Source organism: Pinus tabuliformis, chromosome 2_2 (genome assembly GCF_031772625.1).
Source record: "Pinus tabuliformis cultivar Carrire ecotype Pingquan chromosome 2_2, CPIR1, whole genome shotgun sequence".
NCBI lineage: Eukaryota > Viridiplantae > Streptophyta > Pinopsida > Pinales > Pinaceae > Pinus > Pinus tabuliformis.
In genome coordinates, this window is record NC_142300.1 from 1086554111 (window position 1) to 1086568529 (window position 14419).

The following is a 14419-nucleotide window of genomic DNA, read 5'->3' on the forward strand; positions in this document are numbered from 1 at the left end:
AGAGAAAATAATATTTTATCTACTAGGAAAATCATGGAGAGAAAAATAACCCTCTAGCATATTTAACCATTTATCGACGGCATCTGCATCTATCTGACCCTCGAATATGGGGACTTCAAAATTAACTTGTACATTAAATGGTGTGGTGTTTCTAGAGTGGCTGTTGGAAGCTGATGCATCGCCCCTAGGTAGCCACTGAAGGATCTGGGCCAAGTTGTCCATCATCGTGTTCCTTTATTGTTTGAGGGCTTCTTAGAGCAAGATTTTGATAGAATCTCCTTCCCCCTAGTCTTTCTTCTCATCCACCATGGGAGGCCATTGGGATTTACAAGGCTATTCTTGCAAAGGTTCGACTAGTTCAAGCCCTAACTCCTTATATCCCGACCTCATTCGGGACATGTAAAGAAAAACAGAGAAAAAGCAGACCGCTCTGATACCACTGATCCAGATTTAAACATCAACGCAACAAATTATAGACATAACCATAAACAAAGAGATGCAGCAGAAATAATACTTCATTTCATTAATGTAAAATACTGAAATATGCTTACAAACATAAATGGAAATAAACCAACTAGGGCCATGGTAGCTTATCTTTGAGAGGAGATGTGGTGGCTACATGCCTTTGAACTATGTTACAATGAGGCTCGAAGGCCTATTTATTGTTTAGAAACAATAGAAAACCCTAAACATCCAAAAACCTAACCCTAGAAGATGAAACACCAAAATATGGGTCCCGTTTGGGTAAATTGGTAAATCAACTTCCCGGGGTCGTAACTTTGGAATATGATCTACGTTTGTTGTGCACAATATATCATTAGAAATATCTATTCGAGAACTTCAACTTTAAGAAGAGAAACATTGGCCCGTGAACCCTAGTTGCTCCCAATTTAAAAAAAAAAACGTCATTTAGGGCCTCAAAATGGCTCCAGAAGTTCAGGACCCGAAAAACTGCTAAAAATAGTAAACTGTGCTACAATTCAGGAAACCGAAAAGATGAAAGAAATAATGGTGGGGGTCAAAGTGGACTTGGTGGGTGGCCACCAATATCCACCTGGATCACTTATAAAATTCTAATGTCAAACATTCCACCCAAGAATAGTCATTGCTAGTCCAAATTTCCTAGCACTAGGTGAACCCATAGCTCACAATATGAATTCACATTTCCACCAAAAATAGAGATCACCAGTCGAAATTTCCTAGCACTAGATGTACCTCTAGTTAATGATATGAATCCACAAAGATGGATGTCTCTGGTTACTCTAATCTCTCACATAAAATTAGGTTTTAATGTGGGCACTATATAGTCAATCACACAACGTTATTAAATTAGGATCTATATTTCTCCTTCAACCCATAGAAAAATTGACATGAATCCCCCTCTTTCAAATGTATCAATTCAAACTATTTAACTTCTTCTTACAGTTATTTTGTATTCTGGCTAAGAAATATCAATGTTGGAAGCTCTAGTCATTGGAAAATTTCCACAAATGCTAGAAATTCCATGCACTCAAGCATCCTTACATTACTCGAATAACCAATCGTCTCATACAACCAACTAATGTTGACTCTCCATGATATAAATATTTTCTTTTTTCAATTAAGAAAGAGAAAAATTGAATGAGAATGGATAAGGAATGATTCCCAACCATCAAAATTATGGTTGATATGCTAATGCTCACAATGCACCATGTGGCTTCACAAAGAAGCTCATGTAACTCATTTTCCTAACTAAATCAAAGATGGGTTTAGTTCAATATTATAACTTAGTCCAGTAATTGAATCCTCCATACTCTCTCTTGAATATGACCCCTATAACCATGCCCTTCTAGATTTGTAGCTCATGAGATATTTTAGCATTAATGTCTAAAAACTATTAAATTGCTAGGTTCTCTATAATTTTATCATGTGAAAATATATATTATTAATTTAGGAATCAAAATTAGTGTACTACATACTGCTTCCCTTTATTTTTACACTGTTCGCATATCACCATGCAAGCATACATACATCTATGTATAATTTTATAAAAAAATAACTATATGTATTCCTCCTGCATTATATCTTTCAACTACCACGTTGCTTCTTTAAGACTATAGAATTTTAAATAGACCTAAAGTTACCTTCCTTACAGTTTTGTTTTAGAAGCCATGAACTTTCTTTCTCGTATATGCATTCATTTTCCTTAAATGTACCTATTGGGTGCCTGAGTTACAGTTTAGTAAACTCCTTCAACACTTAGTTTTTTATGTAAGATTAGAGGCTTAGCATAGGAAATGCCAAGAATGTCTCTTTTAGCTTATGTAAATTCTACTTCTATTCTCTCACTAAATTTGTAGAATCAAGAAATGGAATTGCAAAGGAAAGCTTTGAGAAAAGAAACAGAAGGAAACTCTAGGTACTAGATTCAATTCTAGAAAATACTAGTAAACATTGAAAAAAAAAATAAAGCATGTCTTACAATCAATCAAAAAAAAATACTGCAAAATAAAATATGTTCATGTGATCAAACTCCAATTCTTAAAAGAACATAAAGAATGGTTTTCTATTATACTTTTAAATCTCTCCGTTTTAATAAAAATATCTCATTCATGTAATGTAGCACTTGCGTTCCTGTATTGAAATTAATTTCATTCATGCACTCTGATACTTTGTTCTCATACAAGAATGTATTGTTTTTGTATTAGAACATTATCTTCCTGTACTGGAACATTTTTCTCTTGTAGTGGAATAGTCTGCACCAAGAACTCACTATTCCTCCACTAGAGCTTCACTCTTCCTACACTAGGATGCATTGTTCATCTATTAGGATAGTGTCACTTCAGTCACTTTTCCTTCAGATATTAATGTGCTTTATCTAGAAAACTAGAAGTAAATGAAACAAAGAGAACAACTTCAACTTGAACATTAATAGAAAGACCCCCAATCAAAACAAGAATTCAATAGAAAACAAGAATTCGATAGAAATGATTGTTAAAACTTCAAAAGGAAATATCGCAATGAAAAAGGAAACACACTTGTGCTATACATAAAAACACTTATCCAAAAGTAAGAAAACTCGATCCCTTTTAGATCTCGGTCATGATAATAAGAAAACTCTATTTTGAAATATATTCTTCATAGAATCATTAGGTGAGAAATATATTGTAACTCATTCCTGCAAATAATGTTTCACTTATAATAATAGGCTAAATCGTAACAACTTAATATTCACATATACAGTTATTATTGGATCGTTGAAGTTTATATTCTTGTGAGGGAGTGCTTATTCGAGAAACAAATGAAATTAACTTAAATCACGTAAACCCATAACTTTAACCAATCTTCTCAAAATAACCTTAGAAAATGTTTCTTAGAAAGAAAAGAAAGATCATTCAATGCTTGAAGAAAAAATTGGTATGAAAATACTGGAAATATAAGTTAACCGAGCACATGAAAAAGCCTCACATCAGAGACCATGCGAAAAAGACATGCACAAGGGTTTCAAAAAATTGCAAGCTCAAGCATGTAAAAGCAAACTACTTAGTTCACACCAACATAACAATATCTAAACACTACCACAATAGGGAGAATCAGCTCGTTGGCTAGGACTTGGCCAACTAGCTCTTTTCGCTCTACGAAATTTATGAAATCAAATGTGTGAAGGAAACATTACAAATGATAATAGGAACTGCAAATAGAAAATTGGAATTAACTCCTTTTATTCAATGTCTTGTGCAAATATACATTGTAGAACCATGATCTAGCCTAGAGAGAGAGGGCGATACAAACATACAAAATTTACAACACTAATGTATCAAAAATTATACACATTATCGCTAGCTATCTGTACCTTAGAATCTCTATTTTATACATAAAACTTGGCTCTCGACTGTAATGAAACTTAACACGAAAATACACTTGCACAATGACCAAACTCCATCTTTAGTTCATCCATAATGCTCAAATATTGTCTTGATCCCATCCATAACGATCCAACACTAATACAAAGAACGGAACAAACCCTTGATGAGAGTTGCATGCAAATCATTAACACATGTAGTATTTTTGGAGTTAGTTTGCATTGAATGGGTCAATTGTCCACCTAGTACAAGAATAGCAGGCAGTACAAGAACTATGGATCCTGCACCAACCGAACTTCACTTTTGATTAATGACATTTACTCAGCATGCCTTAAGGAAATATGAAGAGCTAAGTTACAAAGTAATTTAAATCTATTTAAGATTTTTAATAATGAATAAGCCCATACGATCCATATCCTATAAAATCACGGAAAGGGACCAAAAATCATGTGTAAAGGTACAATTTTAATTGTAAAAGAGAGGCTTAGGTAGCATAGTTAGGAAAAATATAGGGTTAAAAGAAGGACAATTGTGGCAACCAACATCCCCCCAACCTCATCATGTTGTGTCTCCTCACACAACTACTAAACTTTTGCAAAAAACAAAACTAGAAGCCTTCCTCTATTATTGGATTTGAATATTTATGCCCAATCCCTATGCCTTCAACTTCTTAATTTGGGCTCTCCTCAAATGCTTAACCACTTTCCTGAGACGAGATTTACTGTGAGATGCATGGAATCTCCATCTCTTTGCCTGCAGCTTCCATTACTACACGATATTTAACATTTCCTCATTCATGCTCTTCAATGTAGTACATCGATCCATTACACAATGATTTAGAACTTCAAGTTCGTGTATCTGTTGTTTCAACTCCTGAATTACACGAAAGGCATCATATTTATTCTCATTTTATTCTTGTACAATCACCCTCTCAGCCACTCACTCATAGAAAGTGTCATCATTTTCTATTTCCTTTTCCAATTCATGTGTTCCCAAATCTAGAGGAATAGTATCCTCATGATCTTCCCTTGTAGGGTTTCATGCCACTTCTCACAACATGTCCTATTTATGAGCCACTTTCTTCTTTTTGGATTCCTTTATGAGTGATTACAGAGGAATGTCATCCTTCATCTCAACATAACCTGCGCTAAAGAGTGAAGTACCCATGGTTGCAACTTATCCTAGTATATAAAGGTTCTCTACCATCAAATTTTCTGTAGGAACCTCCATAGGAGAGTTTTCCGGAGGAGCACACTCCCGAGAGTCCTCAATTACCTCCAATGTAGTATATATCACAGCTAGTTCTTTCCCAAGAAAAACATGGCATATTTTTAATCAACCTTGTGCAATCCTTCATGAAGGTTCATGATTCTCAATTTCACTATGTTTTTTACTTTTCTCCTTCTTCTTAGCTTTCGGCTCCTTGGACTGGGGTTTGTCATTTTTGGGTCTTAATCCTTTACCACCTTTTGAAGGTGGTGGCTTATTTCTATGTTTTTGCCTAACCCTTGTCTTGATAGCCTTTGTGTTTCTCTTCTGTAGATGATTCCTACCACAAGATTGTTTTAGTGTGCCTTCACCCTAAAATGATTCCAAAAATGCCTCCTATGTAGTGCATCTATTCTCGAACTCCTTCCTAACCAGATTTTTTATCAAGGCACAATGGCATAATTTAAAACCTATCTAATCTTCCCTACTCTTTTGCATGCTTCAGGACATCTTATATAAACTTTTCAATAAGAAATGAGGAAAATTGATCAATTTACCTCACTCTAAATGTAGCAGAATCCGAATGTGGTAGAGATAGGTTAATGAGTACCTCCCTTCACAGGTGAGGAACTTTTGGAGAATTTACAACAAATAATTCCATTTCTCAACCATTTCATTCCTCTACAACCTGATTTTCCAATTCACATCGTGGTCTCCTTCAAGCAGAAACTCGCACCACACACCCTTCTCCAATTCACCCTTTTTGAACCATTTTCCATGTGTGGTTGGAATCTTCATGGCCTAAGAAATATAATTCTATGTCACTTGGAACTGTAAAGAGCCAATTGTGGTCGTCCTTCCATCGAAGGTGTGTGAAAACTCCAATGATACAATTGAGTTGCAACCATTGAATTTAAGAAGGAAGGGAAGAAAACCCATTTATTGCAATAAGGGAAGACTACCCTCATACTCAACCATCCCGTCCACCTCACCATCGCTCAATATAGACCAATGCCATGGTGCTCAAAGGCTACACTATCTCCACTTTCCTATAAAATCCTCAAAAGAACCTTCTTAACAATATTTTTTGAAAATTTTGCGGGTGTGCTTAGAATGTCTATACTTATGAAATTTGAATTGCATGCACCGGTGCCTTAATTCAAATTCCTAAATTTCTTCTCCACTCATGTTGGTGATTAGCACAACTGCCACCCTATACATGTAATAATTTTGATTGGAAAGGCTGAAATTCATGTATGATTTCAAGGTGAGGAAGGTAATGATGACTATTTCTGGCGGCGGTGGTTAAAATTTCAATGAGGAAATGAATGATTTATAAATGATAATAACCAAATTATGAAGGAATGATGAGGTTCGAGTAATCAATGGGTTAGGAGGAAATCCTTTACACACGTTCATGATCCTCATTATGATTTTAACTGGAATATGGTAGTTCTTTTTAAAGATAAGGTTAACTAGACTCATAATATCCTTGTACTTAAAATATTTATTCCTATTGGCGATGATAAATAATGTCAATCAAAAAAAAATTTACAATCATGGATTTTAAAAGATAGCCATCATATTGCCAAACAATGATTTAAAATGATTCATTAAAGTTCATGATTGCAGTAGCAGTTTTTACTATGACCGAGTTCTTGCATGAGAACCCAACATTCCTCCACTGAAATATATTCCTGCTCCAGAAGCTGTGGTTCCTGTACTGCATAAGGGGCTCTTACAGATTCAAAATTCGTTTATTATGTAGATGCTGAATTCATCAATAAAAATGCAGAATTCAAAGGAGCTTCTTCTATCGCTAGTTTCGAGGTGTCATTATGCTTTCTTGATCTCATGAAGTAAGGTTTTCAAAGATTCATTGAATCATGCAAAACTTTGAGAGGGATAGAAAGAAGTGGGACAAGGGTAAAAATGTTTTTGGAAGGGAAGGAAATTATTAAGGGCACTTAGAATGAGATAAAACACAAGAGGGATATAGGATAAAGGGAATCAGAACAAATTTTCACGGGTACGAGGGAAAAAAGGAATGAGTACAAGAAATGTTTTTTGAAGAATGGGAAGGAAATTTTAACGAGGACAAAAGAAGAAATCGAGGGAAATATAAGAAAAGGGAATACAAAGAAAGGTAGAGTTTTCACCTCAGTCCAGAGATATGTCTACCACATAATGTTGTACCTTGAATGAATTAACTGCAACGGGAGTTTCGTGCTTGTACAAAATGTTCCATGTCAATTGCCTTCAACTTGGACAAGGGCTTGGTTTTCCTAGTCATTATGCTAGCACCGAAATCTTTTTACAAAGACCTCTTTCTTCTCAATGATAATCACCATTTATAACAATCAAGTAACATCCCTTTTTATTAAAAAACTAAGGCGCCCACCAGCATGTTGGTTTTAAGGAAAATCCTTCCATAACCATGTCGGGAAGCTGATTTTGACAGACATAGGTAAATATTTCTTTTCAATTTTTTTTTATTTTTTTGGATGTTTTATTTTATTTTATTTTTTAATTTTATTTGGAAAAGAGAGATCATTTCACACTAGTTTTGCGTCACCACCTACCATCCTTAATTCCGATTGTTGTTTCACTTGTTGTATGAGGTCTTCATTGGTAGTGGGCTGAAAGTATACTTTGAGTCTATTTCCATTCACGAGGAAGAATAATACATGTCCATCAATGGCTTTAATCTCTACTGCTCCATTTTCAAAAACTTTCACCACTTCATATGGCCCCATCCATCACGTACAAAATTTCCCCTTAAAATATTTAAATTTGGAATCATAAGAGATTACCCAATCACCTCGTCAGAAGTGCTTTTTCTTTATTAGCTTGTCGCGCCATTTTCTGCATTCTTGTTGCATTAATGTATTCTGTTGAACAACATCCCTTCTCCCTTCATCGAGTTCATTTAACTCTAGATACGTTGTTGTTGTGCCTCCGGGATATCTAATCCTAATTGGACAACACTTCTAAAAGTTTTACTGTTGAATTCAATCGTCAACAGGACCTTCTTTCCGTACACCACCTCATAAAGTGTATGACCTATGTTATTCCTCCAAGTAGTTGTATAAGACCATAAGGCTTCAGGTAATCTGCTCACCTATATTTCTTATGAAGATTCATTGTTTTGATAAGAATGGATTCAATCACCTTGTGAGTGTATTCTACTTGGCCATTTTCCTACGGGTGGTGTTGTACCTTAAGAAATCAATTTCCTGGCGGTGGAGAAATTGTACTTAAGATATTAATGATTATTGTTTGTTGTCACGTATTTGTCACTTTATTGTTTGGTGTATTCTTAAATGAAGGACCTAGAAAACTTTGTCTTAAACCCTTAATACATATGTAACTGGAAAATCTCAGAATGTCATTTGTTGCTAGATAAATATGATGAATGAACAAAGCTTGAAGGAAAAGTTAAAGATAATATGTTGCTTAACACAGAACGTACTATCCGTAACTTAGAAGAATTATGAAAATGAGAACTGAATCATAGACAATATGTCGCTTGACACATAAACTATTATCTACAACCCTTCGAGAAGTTAAAGATAATATGCTGCCTTACACAGAAACTATTATCTATAACTTAGAAACGAAGGTGAAAACTTCAAGTATAGGAGCACTCTTTGAAGGGATTTTAACTTTATCTACATAAGCAAAAAAGGTCCTGCAGCTTCATTACTATACTTGAAAGAAGAAAACATAAGAGGAAACATGACAGAGAAGTTACAAAATTATACCCAACAATTCATGGAAACTTCTGATTCTTTCATTAATCAACAACTATATCAGGAATACAATGGCTTAGTCTCCAGGTTCTTCCAAATTCGAATCCCTTCTCTGTAAATTTTCCTCTTTTTATACATTGTGAAATAGTTGCTAATCTCTAAAACTATCAAACTACTAAAATTGTTTCTCTAACTATATGAGGTAAGAATTATTACAAAATATTACACAGAGGGTAATAACATCTCAAAGAACATAAAAACTGAAAATAACTAAACATAGAAGATGGCAATGACTGTTGGATTTTCGGCTCTATTAATCGCCTCTTGATTTCTTCTGTAGATGCTTCAATAATGATTAATCCACTTTAACCATAATAAACAATGTTTGACTTTGACTTGTGCATAAATCTGTGCTTACGCATGTATCAGGTGCGCTTTAATTGGCCAAAAAGCAATTGAACTGCACTAATTACCTTCCTTTTAATTTGCCTCTAGAACTGATTTTTCCCCTTTACACAGCGAAATCGACGCAACCTTTGATTATTATGGAACTCAAAAAGAATTAATTCTACTTCATAAATCAATTGGATCCACCCGTTCAATACTGCATTGACTTTGTATCGCAAATAGCAATCGGCGCCTTTAATTGATATATCAATACAAAACTTAATGATATGCGACATAACAGACGCACCGGAACAATTAAACATAATATATACCATATTGGGTCCGACCATCGCATATCGCAATCGGCGGGACCATGACATATGCATCCGGCGCTTTATGGACCCGCCGACATTATAAAACACAATATATCATTTTTTGGGTCTGGCTACTATCGCAATTCGCAATCGATGGAACCAAACGCATATGGATAAGGTGCTTTGTGATATGATGGACCCGCCAACATTATAAAATGTAACACAAATTTTTTTGGGTCCGGCCCATCACATATCGTAATCAGCATAGCCATATACACATATATAAAGTGCTATGTGATATCACGAACCTGTTGGGGCTTTAAAACATAATATATATGTGCTTCGGGTCTGGCTATCACGAACTGCAATTGGCCAAAGCTGAGGTGCTATGTTATAACTACCCACTATGATTTGCGATTGCAATTTAATCACATCGCTAACACACACACACACACATATTGGTTATGGCTGCATATAACCATTTATATTATGATTTGATTTGATCCTTGGCTATACTGGGGCCTATTCCTTTATTCTTACTTGTTCCTTGAGCGTTTTATGATATGCCATTATTACTTCTTCCTATTGCTTTTATCTATTTTTTGAAATATTTTCAAGTGATTATTGAATGAAAAATGAATACTAAAGGTAATAAAATTCATGTTACAACATCTGGCTCCACCTGGGGATAGTTCTTTTGCCACAAAAGCACTAAGAACCATAGATTGGTGCCTTCACCTCGGGCATGGAGTCATATATTGCTTTGCATAAATTTGAATTCTATGAAATTTGTACACTAATTTCACTCTGGTATTACAGTGGAAGACTATTATTCTTTAGAACTGGAAGTATTTCTTGAGGTACTGCCCATTGATAGGCAGCTGTATAATTTCACCAACAAGATTCTCGGGAATGAAGTGTTATTAGATCTTGCTTCAACAATTCTAAAAGGACCATACCAGATAGGATCAAACTTCCCATGCTTACCCTTATCTTCCCTTCTCGTATCCCATCTTAATACTAAATCTTCAACTTTAGAGTCAATTTCCTTGGCTTTTATGTCAAAAATACTTTTCATCTTGGATTGATACATAATCAAGTTGTCTCTTACCTTGTCCTTGTTCTCGCTTCCCTCCACTACTTTATTCATTCTTCTTATCAAAGCATTTGGTTATTCTTTCGCCTCCTGAATCATTGCAATCACCGACTTCACAAGCTGACTTGGAAACAGAGCTTGAGTCCCATATATTAATTCAAAAGGTGATTGCCTTGTAGATCTTCTTGAAGTTACTCTAGTAGCCCATAGAGCAAACTTTAACTTAGAATCCCAGTCTCTTTGATTTTTTCAATGGTTTTCTTAAGGATCTTGATCAAAGTTTTATTTGTAGATTCAGCTAATCCATTTCCCTGCAGATGGTAAGCTATTGAATGGGAAAAAATAACATTATACTTGTGACAAAAGCAATGAACTTACATGAATTGAAGACTTGAGCATTGTCTATTACAATTTTGATGGGGCATCCAAATCTGTTGAAAATATTCTCCTCCACGAACTTCATTACTATTTGATCATTTGTTTTCTTAGTAGGTATAACCTCTACCCATTTGGTGAAGTACTTAGTTGCTATGAGAACCCACTTGTGTTGTCCACTTGAAGGTGGATTGATCTCTCTGACAAAGTCCAATCCCCATTGTTTGAATGGTTCCTCTATGAACACTAGGATCAAAGGTAAAGGGGCTAATCTCTTCTTTTCAACAAAAATCTGACACTTTTGACAACTTCTAACAAACTTATATGTATCACCAAATAAAGTAGGCCAATAAAATCCTTCCTGAAGGATTTTATGTGCAGTCGCTTTCCAACTATAATGTCCTCCACATAACCCTTCATGATAATCCTTGATTATTCCTGTAAAATCATCCTCTGTTAAACATAATAATAAAATTCCAACATGATCTTTCTAGTATAAACTACCTTCCACAATCATATATGGTTTCACTTCGATCTTTAGTGCTCTATACTTTGTTCTATCTAGAGATTGGGGGCAAGAAAGAAAGCACAAATAATGAATTATATGCTTATACCATTCTAAACACAAAAACTTATGCCTGATCTTCATACCTGGGTCTTTCTTTCCTTCATTTTCTTTAGCTTCTCCTTCATCCATAGGTGTCACTAGGTTGATTCCCAATTCCTGAAAGTTTAATCCTGTCAACATTTTTGCCAATCCTTGCCCTTTCACCAACTTTGTGGGTATTATTTCCAAATCATATTCTTGGATCTTGGCGATCCATTTTCCTCTTCTGCCTTCAATGTCAGCCTGTACTAACACATCTTTTACAGCAGCATTTGCAACATAAGCAATGATTTGTGAATGTAGCACATAAATTCTAAAAGATTTCAGGCATTTTACCAAAGCATACACCTATTTCTCAAGAATATTATATTTAAACTCATCATCCCTGAGAATCTTACTGGAGAATGCAACTGGTTGTTCTTTCTCTTCATCATTTTTCTGCAAGAAGACAGTGACTATTGAATTTGATGACGCAAATGAAAAAACTTGGAAAGGCTTTTGATAATTAGGGATTATTAGGATTGGAGCTACCCGCAATGCTTCTTTAATCCTGGAAAATGAATCTCTAGCTTCTTTGTTCCAGCGCACTTCATTCTGCTTCTTCAGCATATCAGTAACTTCTTTTACGCTTTCTGCATAGTTGGACAGAAAGCATCCTAGGAAGTTTATATTTCCCAAAAAATTTTGGATATCCTTTTTTACTTCTAGGGAGTGGTATTTTTTGCATGAATTGTACTCTGGACAAATCTATCTTTACTCCATCTCTAGAAACAATTTGCCCCAATAGTTTTCCTTCTTCGAAAGAAAAAATGGATTTCTTGGGATTCAGGGAGAGCCCAAATCTTCTACATTTATCAAAAGTCTTTTTCAAATGGTCGAAATGTTATTCATCAGACTTTGAGAAAACAATAATATCATCCAAATATACTACTACAAATTTATCTCCCACAAAAGCAATGTCCATATCCCTCTGAAACATAGCACCCGCGTTCATTAATCCAAAAGGCATTTTGGCATACATAAAGGTTCCCCAGGGGGTTATAAATGTCATCTTTTTTTGATCATCCTTATTCACGACCACTTGATTATACCCAGAAAATCCATCCAGCATTGACATTCCAAAAGATCTCATTACCTTTTGCGGTACATGATCCATTTTAGGTAATGGATAGTTAGCTTTTAAAGAAGCCCTATTGAGATTTCTGAAGTCCACGCACAACCTTATTTCTCCATTTTTCTTTCTCACATGCACTAAATTAGACACCCAATTAGAATACCTGAGTGGAGCTATTATTTTGGCATCAAGCAACTTTTTGACCTCCTTTTCAATTGTTGGTAGAAGCACTGGATTTATCTATCTAAGCTTCTCTTTAAAGGGTTTAATTCCCCCTTTCAAAGGAATTTTATGCTGAATAATATTTACATCATAAGTTTTGAGATCTTCATAGGACCATGCAAATATATCAATATAATTCTTGAAAAGTTTAATATATCTCTCTTGAAAATTAGGTGAAACTCCACTGTATAACTTTACTAACCTGGGTTTCTCCTTAGTTCTAATGTTATGATCCTGAATATGTTCATCTTGTGAAATTTTCCCTGAGTCAAAAACCACATAATTGGAATTAAAAAGCCTTTCAAGAGGAACAAGTCCCTTTGGCAGAATATTATCTTTCGATTAAAGATTTTCTGATTTTCTATCGAATCTTTTAAACCACTGACTTCTGCAATTTCTGTTGTCTCTTCTTCATCCTGATCAATTTTTGTGTGCTCAAACTCTTCAACCATAGTAAAAAACTCTTTAATCTACTGATCATCTTCAAAAACTTGCCAAATTTTAACATTATTAGGAATAGAATGTCTATGTCTCATTTCTACCTCATATCCTAGTCTTGGATTAATAGAAGGCTTGAAAGTACTAGCAGCTACAACCAATGAATCTGCTAATCTATTCTAATCTCTTGGAATAAATCGAATGTTAAAAGCTTCAAAAATGTTCTCAATCAAATCCCAAACCTCATTTTTGTATGCCCTAAGCCTAGCGTGCTTTTTTTGGAAGTGATCTTTTATTTGCTTAATGATCAACTCTAAATCTCCAAAAGCAAAAATTGACTTAACTCCCATCTGTTTAGCTGTTTGTAGAGCAATAATGAAGGACTCATATTCTGCCACATTTTTTGTTACCTCGAACTCTAATTTGAAAGAAAAATGGAACATATTACCTCCAGGCACAATTAGAAGAAAACCAACACCTATTCCTTCCTTGGAATAAGATCCATCAAAGAAGCATTTCCACACTCCTTCGGTTTGCAGCTCTGTAATTACATTGGCTGAAGTAAGATTCTTCTGATTCTCTTCAACCAGCTCCACATTATTATGCAATGTGAAACAAGCAAAATCATCCTTCTCCTCGCTATATACAGGTGAATTACTTGCTGCATTTTTTGTAATTGTTTTTACAAATCTAGTTTCTTTGTACAATCTCCTTTCTTCCCCACCAAAAATTGGTATAATAGCATATGCAAAATCTAGTTTCAAAACACCACCCAATTTAGCCCCCCAGGACCTAGATAGAAGCATTCCAAATCTAGCAGGAATATCTGTTACTACTACATCCATGACCAAGCTTCTAACTAGAATTTGGGCTAGTGACACTACCAGATCCTTAATAACCCCCAGACACTGGACTTTGTTCGAATCAAAAGAATACAAGTCCCTATAAGGTTTGGTAACTTGTAGATTTAGTTGCTTCATCACTGAAAAAGGCATAAGATTATGTGAAGCTCCTAAATCAAACATACAATCATGTAGGAGGAAATCATGGACTAATAAGGAAA